Source organism: Megalobrama amblycephala, linkage group LG4 (assembly GCF_018812025.1).
Source record: "Megalobrama amblycephala isolate DHTTF-2021 linkage group LG4, ASM1881202v1, whole genome shotgun sequence".
NCBI lineage: Eukaryota > Metazoa > Chordata > Actinopteri > Cypriniformes > Xenocyprididae > Megalobrama > Megalobrama amblycephala.
Genome location: NC_063047.1, coordinates 14,200,517 through 14,214,733, shown reverse-complemented (window position 1 = coordinate 14,214,733; position 14,217 = coordinate 14,200,517). Strand labels below are relative to the sequence as shown.

Here is a 14,217-nt window from a genome sequence, read left to right as displayed (position 1 = left end):
GCCAAGAGTGTAGTCCAACATCAGACAAGCCTGATTAGCAACGGTTAGCTTTAACAAAGAGTCTGGGAAACAAGAGAGAACGTAATGTTTTGCGATCCCTGTCAATCAGGACAGACATAATATAAACAGCCCTCATAGCTTGATCGGAGAGATTCTCTCGTTTTAGACACTTCTTTCTTTAATCGAATGAATGTTTGTTGATATTGTGCCATCAAGGGCTGACTGTCATGCAAAATGCTGGCATACAATGTGTGGAATTGCTGGGGATTGAGTGTCATTTATATGCTAGAATTCAAATCATATTTACATTTTGACTGATGTTGAGCCGGTTCCAAAAAGTAATAGCACACTTAAATGTACTGATTTGACATTGTCTTATGCATCTTAGTGGTGTGCGTCTGTGTGTGTTCTCTTGCAAAACACAGCTTTTGTCCCACCATGCTCATGGCACTAGAGAACTGTTATTGTTATGATATTTATTGGATTATCAACTTTGACTTTACAAACGTTAAATCCCCATGTTCATTACATGGTATTGCACTGCTTTCCCAGTTGAGCCTGGTTTTTCTCATGCCATAGCTATCTAGCTGTCATGTTGTTGGAACTTTCCTTTTCTATTGTCTTTAACCGAATCTGTTTTTCTTTGTTTTAATGTCATTGCCAAGTTTCAGGTTTCTAATGTAATTGCTCTGCTCTTTCTCCCTCTTTCTCTCTTGCACTTTCTCACTCCCTTTCTCTACATATGCTCTAAACCAATGCCACATGATGCTGAGCATCCAAACTCGCCTGTTTTTTTGTTTTTAGTTAATTTGAGGATTAAAAATGTTTCTCATCCTGGCCTTCCATCAAGACTAGGACATTCTCCTTCCAAAAAAGGCATGCCTTTTGATGTGTGTTTGGACATTGGATAGAGAGAACCATGTTGGACCTCTACAAATGGAGGGCAGAGGTCAGGGAACTGCAGTGTAAATCATTGACAAGCGAGAGTATCCTCGCTGTGCTGCACACACTCTCAAATGTTTTTCCTTCCCAGTTCTTCCTTTTTATTTTTCACTTTATTCAAGTCATGTCTTGAATTATTTTATCAAGTTTTCTGTCTTTTCCAGGCAAAGCACTCACTGAAGTGCGAATATTTTGGTTGTAGTGGGAAACATTCCCCTTATTACTATAAGTGCCCTTTCTGGAAAGAGATGCAGTTGTCATCATACTAATTTGAAAGTGTTACAGCCGACAGATGAAACGCATACCCTTCACAGCTGAGGATGTGGTGAGACCCGTCACATGCTGTAATCGCAAAGAGTCACCATTAGGAGAAAAACACAGAGGGACACACACTGAATGAAAGAGTGAAGGTAAGCATTCTTTGTCTCAGAACTGCATGTTTAAGCATTTCTATATGTAATAGCAACCCTGTGGTTTTCCCAGGGCAGCTGATTTTTGCTGCTTTCAGCTCATTTTTCTCTTTCAACTTATCTTAGATCAAAATTATCTGTTTCATCGCTGTCTTGTTTTGGCTGCCAAGTCACCGTGAGAAGGCCAGCATGGGTGAAGGCAACGTGGAGGTTATGACTTTTTTTATACAGAGAGGATGTTCTTTGTGATAGATCAGTTTAGTGTGAGGGCTGAGTGTTTTTACCTTTAAAGTATAAACTTATGACCCTTACAAGACACAGGTGGAGATGGTCAATAAAATGCATTTACTTACCAGATGTTTTTGCAAATACCTACTTATTCAAGGTCAGCTAACATTTAAAGGAATAGTTAGTTCATGCATCATGCACCATCTTGTCGTTCCAAACCAGTACGACAATTTTTCTTCTGTGGATCACAATAAAAGATAGTTTTTTTATAAGGTCCAAAAGCAATGGACCCAATTGACTTTCAATGTATGGACAAAAAAACTAAAAAAAAAAAAAAAAAAAACAGTCAATAAACAAACTTTTATATGGACCCCATTGACTTTCATTGTATGGACAAAAAATTAAAAACTAAAAAAAAGGACAATAAACAAACTTTTATTTCTGAGCACCAAATCATCAAAGGTTCAGTGTGTACATTTTAGTGGCATCTAGCGGTGAGGTTGCAAATTGCAACCAACGGTTCAGTCCACCGCTCACCCCTCCCTTTCGAAGCACATAGAGAAGCTACGGTGGCCGACACAGAACTAAGATGTCGTTGTCTGAGACAGAAGAGAGTAACCAATCAAACAATAAGGTTTCTGTAGAGCAGTTTGTCCGTTTAGGGCTACTATAGAAACATGGCTCATTCTAAGGTAATAAAAACATAACAGTTCATTATGTACGGTCTTTATACACCACTGAACACAGTTATGTATATTATATTGCATTTCTGTCAATAGATCCTCCTAAATATTACACACTGGACCTTTAAAATAATTTATGAGGGATCATATGATACTGAAGACTGGAGTAATGGTTGCTGAAAATTTCAGATTGCCATCACAGAAATGAGTTACGTTTTGGATCGTTAGTGTATAACAAATTTCATTTTCTAGATATCACTGTAATTAGACCAAATGTACAATAGAACAATACAGACATCTTGGCCTTCCACATTCCCTCCTTATATGGGTAATGTCTGGACATGCATAGAGCAGTGGATGAATGGTTTGCCAAGTGTCTAAAAAGGCCGAGTGTATATGGACATGGTCTGGTCTCCATTGCCTGCTCTGTGGCTCCTATCACACCGGTAATCTGGAGCCTATCCAGATATATTACATATAAGCTCAAACAGCCAGTCTATGAGATTGTACAGAACACATCCATCAAAACTTCTGTCAGTCCAAATCACTGAATATGGGAGAAAAGGGAGAGAGAGAGTGCTCTCAAATCAAAACATGCTTCTCTCAATACATAAGAAATCAGAATTATAGCACACACACACATGATGTGACTAACATGAACCAACTGCATGTGAATGCAGGCTAATGGGGCTCATTTTTGTGAGTCTAATATTACAGTGTTCTTACAACAGTTTTGACATTACTGTTTTAAAAGTTTGCAGATTTTGAGTTGTGGTGCTCTTATAAGATGAAGGTAATTTGTAGCTTGTACAACCAAGTCCGAGTTTATCATTTAACAGTTTTCATAGACAACATATCTGCTCTGGATTTTAAATGACTATTTAGTGACATTGCTGTGCTTAATTAGTACAGCTTTGTTGTGTGTTAGCTAGTCATAAATTGACCTTTTTTTGATGTTGGCAGGCTGTTTGTGAGGGGTGCATAAGACACTGAGTCTTCTACATCCAGTATGTTTATGGAAATCCCCTTCACTTCGCTGTTAGATCATCATCAGTCTCTTTGCTGCCCAGCTGCAACACACACACTCTCTTTTTGTATGTGTGTGTGTGTGTGTGAAACATCTGCAATCTGAGTGACAGTTGTGCTTTCTCTTGGGATGTAACAGCCAGCCAAATATGCATTAAGGCAGCAATTGTGAGGGATATTTTGTTTTTTAGAGTTTGTGTTTGTGTGTATATGCAGCTGTGCAGTTACCTAGTCAGTGTTTCATTGTATATGTGGTTTTGTCTTCACAAACCCACATGTATGTGTGTATATTGTGTAACTCACACAGCTGTGACCTGACTACATGCCTCCAGCACTCTTGGGTCAGAACGACCCACCACAATACTTGTCAGCTAAGCATCACTGAGTTTGTGTGGGCTTACGTTTCAGTTTGCGGTTCTTAACGCACCTTAGTGAATATTAGGTCAGTGTGCATCTGCGTGTGTTTGTTTCTGCAGGCGTATTTACGCTTTCTTATTCTTCAGGTGCTGCTTTGCTCTTGAGTGTTCTCAACTAGCATTTTTCAGAGTAATGGAATTCACATTAGGATATGTATTTAGGATAGATAAAGTGCTTGCTTTGGGTCATAGTATTCAGTTTGGCTTGATGGTGAAGTCCGGATGTGAAGTTCATTTTGCTGGCCCAGGTGGCTTATATTTATACACTAGTTATGTCCAGGTTGTGTTGACTTGAACCCTCAAGGTTTACAGGATGCAGCTGCAGTATATTCTTATATAGGCGATAGTAACACATCAATCAGCAACAGCAACACGTGTGATTCACTATTCGGTTGTTAAGTCTGACGTCACGTGGCAGCGCTTCCGGGTCCAAACGCTCTATCTCATACCACAAGAAAACAACAAATGGTGCTAATATACACACACGATGTGGTGTAATAGTACAAAAAATATATAATTATAACCTTTATCTCCATACCAAAATCCCAGATGGCCAGACAATGATTCATCTTTTATAAATCGTTAAAATATTAATGTCTGTGATTCTGTGAGCACGGAGACTGTTGTGTAGACTGTAAGTATTTAAAATGTTTAACTTTTTTAAATGTTTGATGTTTATTATGAATAAATAGCACTCATAAACAGCCGTCGATGGCATTCTCAAGTGAAACGAGTCGAGGCTTGGACCCGGAAACGGCGTTCCTTACGTCATGACTTAACAAGCGGATAAGAACAGAGTATGGTCAGGCTATTTATTAACAATGTTAAAAGCAGTGTACTTTGTAACACTTGCAACGGCAACGAAAGACAGCACAAAGTGAAAGAAAAAAAATAACACTTAGTGGCTTGTAAAAGAACGAAAGTATTTAAAGCATTTCAGACAGAGGAATTCACTTTGAAAATATTTGTAGAGTGTGCAGTTTTTGGATGGGGCCAAAGACATAACACTGGTATTTTGGTCAAATCTTTGGTTTCTGTTCTCTGATGTGGTTTCTAAGGCAATTACCAGTTACCAGTATAAAAACACTGTTTTGTTTTTTTTGTTTGTTTTTTACAAAGTATAATTGCAGATTTAAATGTACTTTATTTGTCATAAAGAAGGCTGTTTATATTCAGCATTATATTCACTTATTTTAAATAAAACACTTTGTTTTCTGCAGCTTTGAGTCTGAAGAGTGACCTCTTCCCCAGTGTATCTCATAGCATACCTGTAACCTGACCCATTATGGAGGGATATGGAAGACAGAGAAGGAGGAGGAGATTGAGATCCAGTCTAGGACAGCCCATGATATAATGGGAAGGAAAACAGGCCAAACAAAACACAATGTGGCCATCCAATTTATGGATTGTTTAGATTGGATTTTCACTGCTAAGACCAGCAGGGATGGAGTAATGAGACAGTGAAAGAGCAAACAAGACAAGAGTCTCTAACAAGAGACAGTTGATGAAACATTAAGTCAAGTCAGGACACAAAGGGGCAATATGCTTGAAACTGCGGTTCGGTCTGTATCTTCACTAGTTTGTACATGCACACACACATTTACACTTAAAGGGATAGTTCACCCAAAAAAAGAAAATTCTGTCATCATTTACTCACCCTCAGGTTGTTTCAAAACTGTATACATTTCTTTGTTCTGTTGAACTCAAAGGAAGATATTTTGAAGAATGTGGGAAATTGAACAGTTCTGGGGCACCATTGACTTCCATAGTATTTTTTTTTCCTACTATGGAAGTCAATGGTGCCCCAATGTGGCCTGGTAACAAACTTTCTTCAAAATATCTTCCTTTGTGTTCAGCAGAACAAATAAATTCATACAGGTTTGGAACAACTTGAAGATGAGTAAATGATGACAGAAATTTCATTTTTGGGTGAACTATCCCTTTAACACTTGAGTGTCACAACATTCTGTGGTCCAATTCCAGATACACATAGGTCAGAGACTGCTTTTTAAAGGGCAGTTCACCCCAAAATAATAATAAAAAAATAATTTACACCATTTACTCACCCTCATGTTGTTTGAAATTTGTATTAGACTAGATTAGATTAGATTAGAAATCTTTATTGTCCACACATGTAGAAATTCATCTTCAGCCTCACAAAAACATAAAAAAACATATACCACAAATGACTTTCTTTCTTTTTTGGTACATAAAAATTTGAAAACTGAGCTTAAATAGTTGAACATGGCACTAGCAACGCCAAGGTCATGGGTTCGATTCCCAAGGAATTTATAAACTGATAAAAATGTATACCTTGAATGCAATGCATGTCAATTTGAATAAAAGAGTCTGCCAAATGCATAAATGTAAAAGATCTCAGTGTTTTTTTCCATACAATGGAAAATGATCACCAAAACTGATTACCAACATACACCCCTGATATAGAACATACTTTTTTGTGCGAAGTTTGTTTCTCATCAAATGCAATACCTACTCAGAAAGTATGTGATTTCAGATGGCCCTTAAGTATATCTATTGACTACTTATTGAGTTGTTTTTTGAGTCCATGCTGCATTAAAACAGTGTGTATAGCCCACAGTACAGCTAGTATTCATAGCCAAACACTCTAGCAGTTATAAAGAGGCGACATCCTGCTTTCTAGTGCTTCACATTTAACTGAAATAGTGTTATGGGAAATGTTTCAGTTGTTTATAGAACCATCAATTAAGCCTTTTCTCTCATTCCGCTACATATCTTGTTTATGGAATGTTGTTGCCTCTAGCGAATGGTACAGTGGCCCAGCTTGAACTACGAATGCATGTGTTCAAATGTGTGTGCATGAGCATGTATGCCTGTAGGCCAACGTTGAAGTGTTTGTATGTGTGTGAATGCCTTCGTGTGCGTGTGTGGGCCAGCGTGGAAACATGCGCACATGTACGTGTGCTGTTTTAGGAGGGGTCACGACATAAGTTTAAACACAAAAGCAATGGGGCATTCTCCATCCATCATATTCTCATCATGCCATGGATGGATCAGAGTTTGGAGAGTAACACAGGAAAAGCTGCTGACAAAGCGTGTGGTCTGACTGATGAGTAAGTGCTCAGGTGTAGCGGAAACTGTTTAGATTATGTTACAAGCCTCGCGGCACTTTTGCATGCTGCCTGTCAGAAGATCCTAACAAGCTGGAAGTATGTCAAACTTGTGCAAAGCATTATGAAAATATTTGATGTACCCATCAACCACACAACAAGAGGAAAAAATGACACATGCTTTAAAACAGGTGTCTGTTTGATTCTAATATGCTGTGTTTTGGCTTTGTGTCCTGGCTCAAGCTTCAGGAATACAGTTTGTGCCTCTTGTAGTAACTGCCAGCTTAGTGATGTCAGTGAGTTTGAGTCTTGTTGTATGTTACTAATCTAGGTAACATTCAAACTATCTTGTGGTTTTCCTCCTAAATGCTTTATTTTCCATTGTTTGCAGCAACTTAACAGGACCAAGGTGTTCGGTATCAGATCTTTGTGCAGATTTATGATATTTTCATTATTTCTTAATGAAATCAAGATTCGCAATTGATTAGGGAATGTAGATCTGTGCCAGCAATCCAAAAACAAGCTCTACTTCAGTGCCAGGTGTTCTACAAGAAAGTTTACATTGGCTTTCAGATTGAAGGTCTGACTAATTACAGTGCAGATCAAAAGAAGAAACAGTTTTTAGTAGCAGATGAAAAACCCTGGGGATTAATTAATGTGGGATTGTTTCGTGGTTCAGGTATAACTGTAGTGCAGAGTTTGGTGAGTCTTAAACTGAGTTCTTCACTCTTCTGCTGACCAAAACGTTTCTGAGTTACATTAGGGAGAAAGGGCGTTTATATTGGCAGACATTGAGTAGCTGATGGCATAAGCCTAGCTCAGTAAAATCACTGTTCAAATGAGGTCACTAAGGGTGGAAAAAGGCAACACATACTTGTCTATTTCCAGAGACATGCAGTAATGCAGAATATGGAAGTGTAAGGCAATGTAAGGCAACCTAGAACTTATCCAGTGTTATCACTACTCATTAAACATCAGTAAAGTAAAATGAGTGTGGTATACGACATGTTTAGTTTTACAGTTTTTGTTGAGTGCATTGAAATGTGTTAAAGGATTAGTTCACTTTCAAATTAAAATTTCCTGATAATTTACTCACCCCCATGTCATCAAAGATGTCTATGTCATTCTTTCTTTAGTCGAAAAGAAATTAAGAATCCAGGATTATTCTCCTTACAGTGGACTTCAACGGACCCCAAACGGTTGAAGGTCAAAATGACAGTTTCAGTGCAGCTTCGAAGGGCTTTAAACAATACCAGACGAGGAATAAGGGTCTTATCTAGCAAAATGATCGGCCATTTTCTGAAAAAAATAAAAATGCATATGCTTTATAAACACAGATCGCAAGTGCTTCCACCAGACCGCCTTTTGTATTCTTCAAAAAGCTTACGCTGTATGTCCTACACCTTCCCTATTCAACTTACGGAACTAACGCTGCTCCAGTTCCGTTTTTCCGTAATTTGAATACTAGACATTTGACTTCATAACTTGTTTATATGGATATTTTTTTCATACAAATGCATCGCTTCGCTTCAGAAGGCCTTTAGTAACCCCCCGGAGCCGTGTGGAGTACACATTTATGATGAATGGATGTGGGTGGAAGCTCTTTCTTTAGCTCATACTCGTGAGCCCCGTTCACTGTCATTATAAAGCTCAGATGCATCAGGATATTTATTAATATTTCTCCAGTTATGTTCATCAGAAAAAAGAAAGTCATATACACCTAGGTTGGCTTGAGGGTGAGTAAAGCTTGGGCTAATTTTCATTTGAAAGTCAACTAATCCTTTAAATAGCAGCTTTGACATTTAAATAATAACTCCTATTGTGTTCAGTGTAAGGATGCACTGATATTAATATTCTGGCTGATACTCTTCATATCATTGCCACTACTAAGTTATATACAATATTGTCTAAATAAATCAAAAATAAAACACTAAAATCTAAATGGTAGAGGCATCACAAGATTATAATGTACAGTATGAAAAATGAATATTCATTTTGTGATTCCCTAAAGTGTTATTAAATGGTGGGAAATTAAATTTCAGTTTAAAGCAAATCAGCTGTAGAAGTTGCATCTGTTTAGGAGAAACTTGTGTGTATGATATATGTATGATATGAGATATGAATGAGTGATGTCATACAGTATATGTTTCTGTCTATGTGCCCAGTTTGAATATTTTCCAGGTGAGAGTCTGACATGTCAGTTTTTGATTGATTGTTGCTGTAAAACGTGTTCCAGCTGAAATTTCTCAAATCATCTGGAGAAGACGGATGGAAAGGGATGGATCACGATCATCCATCCTTTGTAGCTGACAGAGAGGGGAGGGGCCATGAGAGAATGAGGGAGAAAGAAGAAAAGTAGGCCATTTACTGGTCAGTGAAAAACCTTTGGAGAAAGAAAGAGAGAGAGGAATGACGGTCTTTAACACTCAGAACAGCTGAGCAGTCCACGCCTCATTCCGCCAAGCCAAGTGTCAAGATGTCAAGTAAAAAATGAGCGTAAAATAAAATAAGCTTCAGAAAGACTATTAGAGGACAGCTGGAGGGGATGGAAGAGTTAATGAGTCTGGAGGGATTGAGGTCTATGGGAAGAGTCCAGCTTCCACATGCAGAAGAGAGAGAGAAAGTCTAATGAACTGCACCTGCCTGTAGGTGCTCACTGTAAATAACCTACAGTGTAAAATTAACTGACTGTTTTTAAATAATTCACTATGCATGCAATTTTAATAATTATCTGCTTATCTGTATCAGTGCATCCTTAATGAACAATAAATGCACTTTATTTAAAGCATTAATAATTGTACTGTAGCTCTCCATTGGACACAGTTGTTTGTGGACTATATGGCATGGAGCCTACCTAGTCTAAAGTGACTCACAATAACGCTACAGGAAATTATCTAATGGAGAGGAGAGTGAGCGAGCAGGTGATTGAGAAAACCATTGCCAATAGGGAATATAGGGATCTAATCCAATTCCACTTTGTTAATGACTGGCTTTGCGCTCTGCATTTGAAATGTCAGGAAATATAATGGTCAAAGCACTAATTGCCCCATTTTTTAGGCAATCAGTTGGAAATTTGGATGTTGAAGGTGGCATCTGTTCACAGAGGGGTTGACTCTTTTAATGGTTCAGCGATTCAGCTTTTCTCTCCCAATAGGCAGCTTAAGCCCTAATGGATATGCCGACTAGGTATAGTGTGAGCAACAATTATTCTCACAAACTAGTCAGAATAGCAATTATTGTTTGAAACATATTTATTTTTTGCTCTTTGGCAGAAACTGCACCACCAACGTGTTGCTCCCACAGGGGACGTGCATTAGCACAGTGTGCTCACTATGTAAAGGGGCTTTTATTTTCATAGCTGCATGTGCTGGGCCAAGTTAACTATATAGGTTACAGTATGTTCCACTTGGCGCTCCAGCATGACTTGTGGGAATCAGTCTCCAGCCACCAATCCATGCCAGGACAGAATGACACTTCTTGGAGCGAGGAGGAGAGACTGTATTTGTTTACCTGCAAAGACAAAGATGATAAAAGGAATGGTAGGGTGACTGTAATTGACCAGCATTTGGGGGGTAAGAAACAGATGATGTATGGATGAAAAACTGTATAAAAAATTCAGTTTTACTTTGCAATGACAAGAGATGAAATCATTATTATTCCACTCTGGAGTTCCTGGGGTTAGAATAATGAATGAACTGATCTTGTGTCTGGTTTCAGGAGAGCGAGTGACTGGAATGGGGAAGAGGAGGAGGGGATCTGAAGGAACGAAGGGGCATTATGTAATTCCCAAGAGGAGCCATGGGATTTCTGAATATGAAACAGGTGTGAGAGAAACACCTTTGGAGAGGGAGACCGAAATGTTCTCATGCTGCTTCATAGTTTGGCAAATGTTGAAAGTCTTTAATCTTCATAACTGGAGGAATTATATCTGCACTTGAACTTGGATAGCTGTGTTTCTCAGTGAGACTATCACTCTAGGTCTTGATTGATGATACGAATTTATTGCCATACAGAATTAGGTCAAAAAGAAGAAATATTATGTCCATGTATAGCCAGATTTATGTTGGACAGTATATCAAATTGTTTTATGCTATTTAAGCACTGTCTCATCACACATACCAGAGCAGTTCAAAATAAAACTTGAAGCAATAGAAAAATTAATGAAAAATTGGTCATCATTTACTCATTGTTCCAAATCTGTATTCCTTCTGCGAAAGACAAAAGAAGATATTTTGATGTTTCAATGTTTCATCTGTTTTTGTCCATACAATTAAAGTCAAGGGGGTCCAAAACAACATTGGACCTCATTTACTTTCATTGTATATTTCTCAAAATATCTTCTTTTTGTGTTACAGAAGCAAGAAAGTCATTTCTGGGTGAACTATCCCTGTAAGTCTAAGGTTTCAGTGTGTAGAGACTGTTTTTGAGTTGTGGTCATCATAACATTTTCAAATTATGATAAATTGTTTGCGGGTACACTTAAGCCGTAGACAAGATTCCAGCATGTTATGCCATTCTGAATAATATGCAGCCCTTGTCTGGATGTTTGGTCAAGGAGATTAATGACGAATTAATGCCATTAATAAAGAAAATCATCAAGTTTTCATCATTTTTTCCTAGCTCTGCAAGAGAGCTATATTTCTAAGCCATCAAGGTTTGGCATGAAGAAACAAGGGCAGTGAGTATAAGGAAAAAAGAGAAAGGGAGAGAATGATTTATTTGATTTAGGTCAAATTGTGGTATAAAGTGAGGTTAATATTCAAATTAATGGTTGATCAATTTGGGGTTTTTTTCCATGAAAAGTTCTTAATTTCTCAAAAGTGAATAATTGGTTATAATCCTGAAGTCTTTACCTTTGCCAAACCAAGTTCTTAGTAAGATTTAAAGCTGTTTCTTTAAAATCCAGTTGTATTTTGTGAGTTCTTTGGGCTTAAGTGTTCTATGGTTCATTGTTGAGGAAGATACTTTGAAACTGTGGCTTGCCAAGCAACAAACTCATAATTTAAAGTTAAACAACTCAAACTACTACTCACTGCTCAAACAGTGGAATATGGCACTAGCAAGACCGTGAGTTTGTTTCCGAGGGAATGCATGCAATGTACGTAAGTTGCTTTGGATGTAAAGTGCATTAGTGTAATTTGTTTTTATCACATTATGTACAGAAACCATATAAACAAACCAAAAATGCATATTAATATATGCATTGGCTACAGCCAAATACACTATATTGCCAAAAGTTTTGGGACGCCTGCCTTTACGTGCACATGAACTTTAATGACATCCCATTCTTAATATGTAGGGTTTAATATGGAGTTGACCCACCCTTTGCAGCTATAACACCCTCAACTCTTCTAGGAAGGCTTTCCACAAGGTTTAGGAATGTGTTTATGGGAATTTTTGACTATTCTTCTAGAAGCGCATTTGTGAGATCAGGCACTGATGTTGGCGAGCAGGCCTGGCTCGCAGTCTCCGCTCTAATTCATCCCAAAGGTGTTCTATCGGGTTGAGGTCAGGACTCTCTGCAGGCCAGTCAAGTTCCTCCACACCAAACTCGCTCATCCATGTCTTTATAGACCTTGCTTTGTACACTGGTGCACAGTTATGTTGGAACACATAACTTGGGAGCAGAAAGTTGGGAGCATGAAATTGTCCAAAATGTCTTGGTATGCTGAAGCATTAAGAGTTCCTTTCACTGGAACTAGGCTTGGATGCAGATGCTCGGCCATGGAAACCCATTCCATGAAGCTCTCTATGCACTGTTCTTGAGCTAATCTGAAGGCCACACGAAGTTTGGAGATCTGTAGCTATTGACTCTGCAGAAAGTTGGCGACTTCTGTGCACTGTGTGCCTCAGCATGCGCTGACCCCGCTCTGTGATTTTACGAGTTGCTGTTGTTCCCAATTGCTTCCACTTTGTTATGATACCACTAACAGTTGACCGTGGAATATTTAGTAGTGAGGAAACTTCACAAATGGACTTGTTGCACAGGTGGCAACCTATCACGGTACCATGGAAACTGTTATTTTCTTAGCTGCATTAGCATCAACTATAGAGGGTATGCATCGACGTCACTTTCCCGCCGAAAACGCGCTCCCTCAGCTGGACTGAGTGGCAAAAGAACCTGCTGCGTGACTGGATTTAACAGGGGAAACTGCGAAAACGCGAGTAAAACTAACGGATTACACTAAAGGTCGGAATTGAATGTGTTCCTTACAACTTGTCAAATAAACCTAATCCATGGATATTGACATGCAGCCAGGAGTGTTTCCTGACATTTATATGTGCCTGATTTCGACGGCGGGGAAATACATAAAGCAAATCTGCCTGTGAATATTTTATTATACTACAATATAGGTAGGTTTAAATCCGCGTAATCACTTATATCAATGTTATATTGTCATATTGTCCAGCCCTAAAACATAAATAGTTTTATAGTAGCCTATAGTTTTTGTCAGTGTTGTTGTTTATTGAAAAACACCCAATTATGCAAAATATAAGATAGAAAATATTTAATTGATCAGTTGTCAACACAATATATAACAATACAATATATACGGTATGATTTTACCTCAAAATCCAACAATTTGACACAAAATGATAACTGCAAATCCACGTTTCTCTGCCTGGAGTCGTTGCTTTCTGCAGTTTTTAAATATATACCTCAGGTTTTGTATCAAAGCTATTTCAATCACAGTCAATCACAAAGCTCTTTCCTGTTTTGGATGTGTTTTGTGTGTTTTTCACGACATTCACGCTGAAAACCAATGCTGCCGCTCAAGGGGCTCGCACACCGGACGCGAAGCTCAGCGCGTGGCGCTGCGCCGCGACACGTCTTTCAAATTCGAACGCATTGTTTTATATTTTTTCTGAGTCGTAGCTGGGCGCCGCGGACAGGCGCCAAATGTCGCCGCCGGTGTGCGTACACTCATAGAAAACAATGTGTTCGAATTTTAAAGACGTGGCGAGGCACTGAGCTTCGCGTCCGGTGTGGGGTATGGCGAGCCCCTTCAGTCTTTTGCCACTCAGTGGGCGTGACCGCAGGCGTAACGCTCGACGGTGACGTCACGTGCATACCCTCTATTATAATGACAAGTTAGAAACCCCTTTACCAATAAATACTGTACGTTAACAACTGCAGCTACATTCTTCAAGGTAAATTCCCTACATTAATTTGATCTTGAGCTTGATTAATGATGACAATCTTTTGGCACTTGTGTTGTTGTTCAATAACAAGCCCCGATGTTTTGCAATGTTCACTGGACCTAAAAAATACCCCGAGCCCTCAGTCCACTCAGAATTAAGTAGGTGAATCATTCATCAAATGATGCATACTTGAACATATTTTCACAAGCCCAAATGCAGGACTCCCGCACATAGCAGATTTCATTTAATTCATCAGGTGTGCTGTTTTTGTTCTTAGTTT

At 38.6% G+C, this 14,217-nt stretch overlaps 1 long non-coding RNA gene across 1 annotated transcript; it reads left to right on the top strand.

Annotated features, from left to right (window-relative positions):
• The first annotated feature begins 848 nt into the window (after nucleotides 1-848).
• Nucleotides 849-10,955, top strand: LOC125266754. The gene is made up of 3 exons (XR_007184550.1): nucleotides 849-1,352; nucleotides 1,479-1,562; nucleotides 10,512-10,955. It is a non-coding gene; the product is annotated as an uncharacterized LOC125266754 (long non-coding RNA).
• Nucleotides 10,956-14,217: the final 3,262 nt, after the last annotated feature.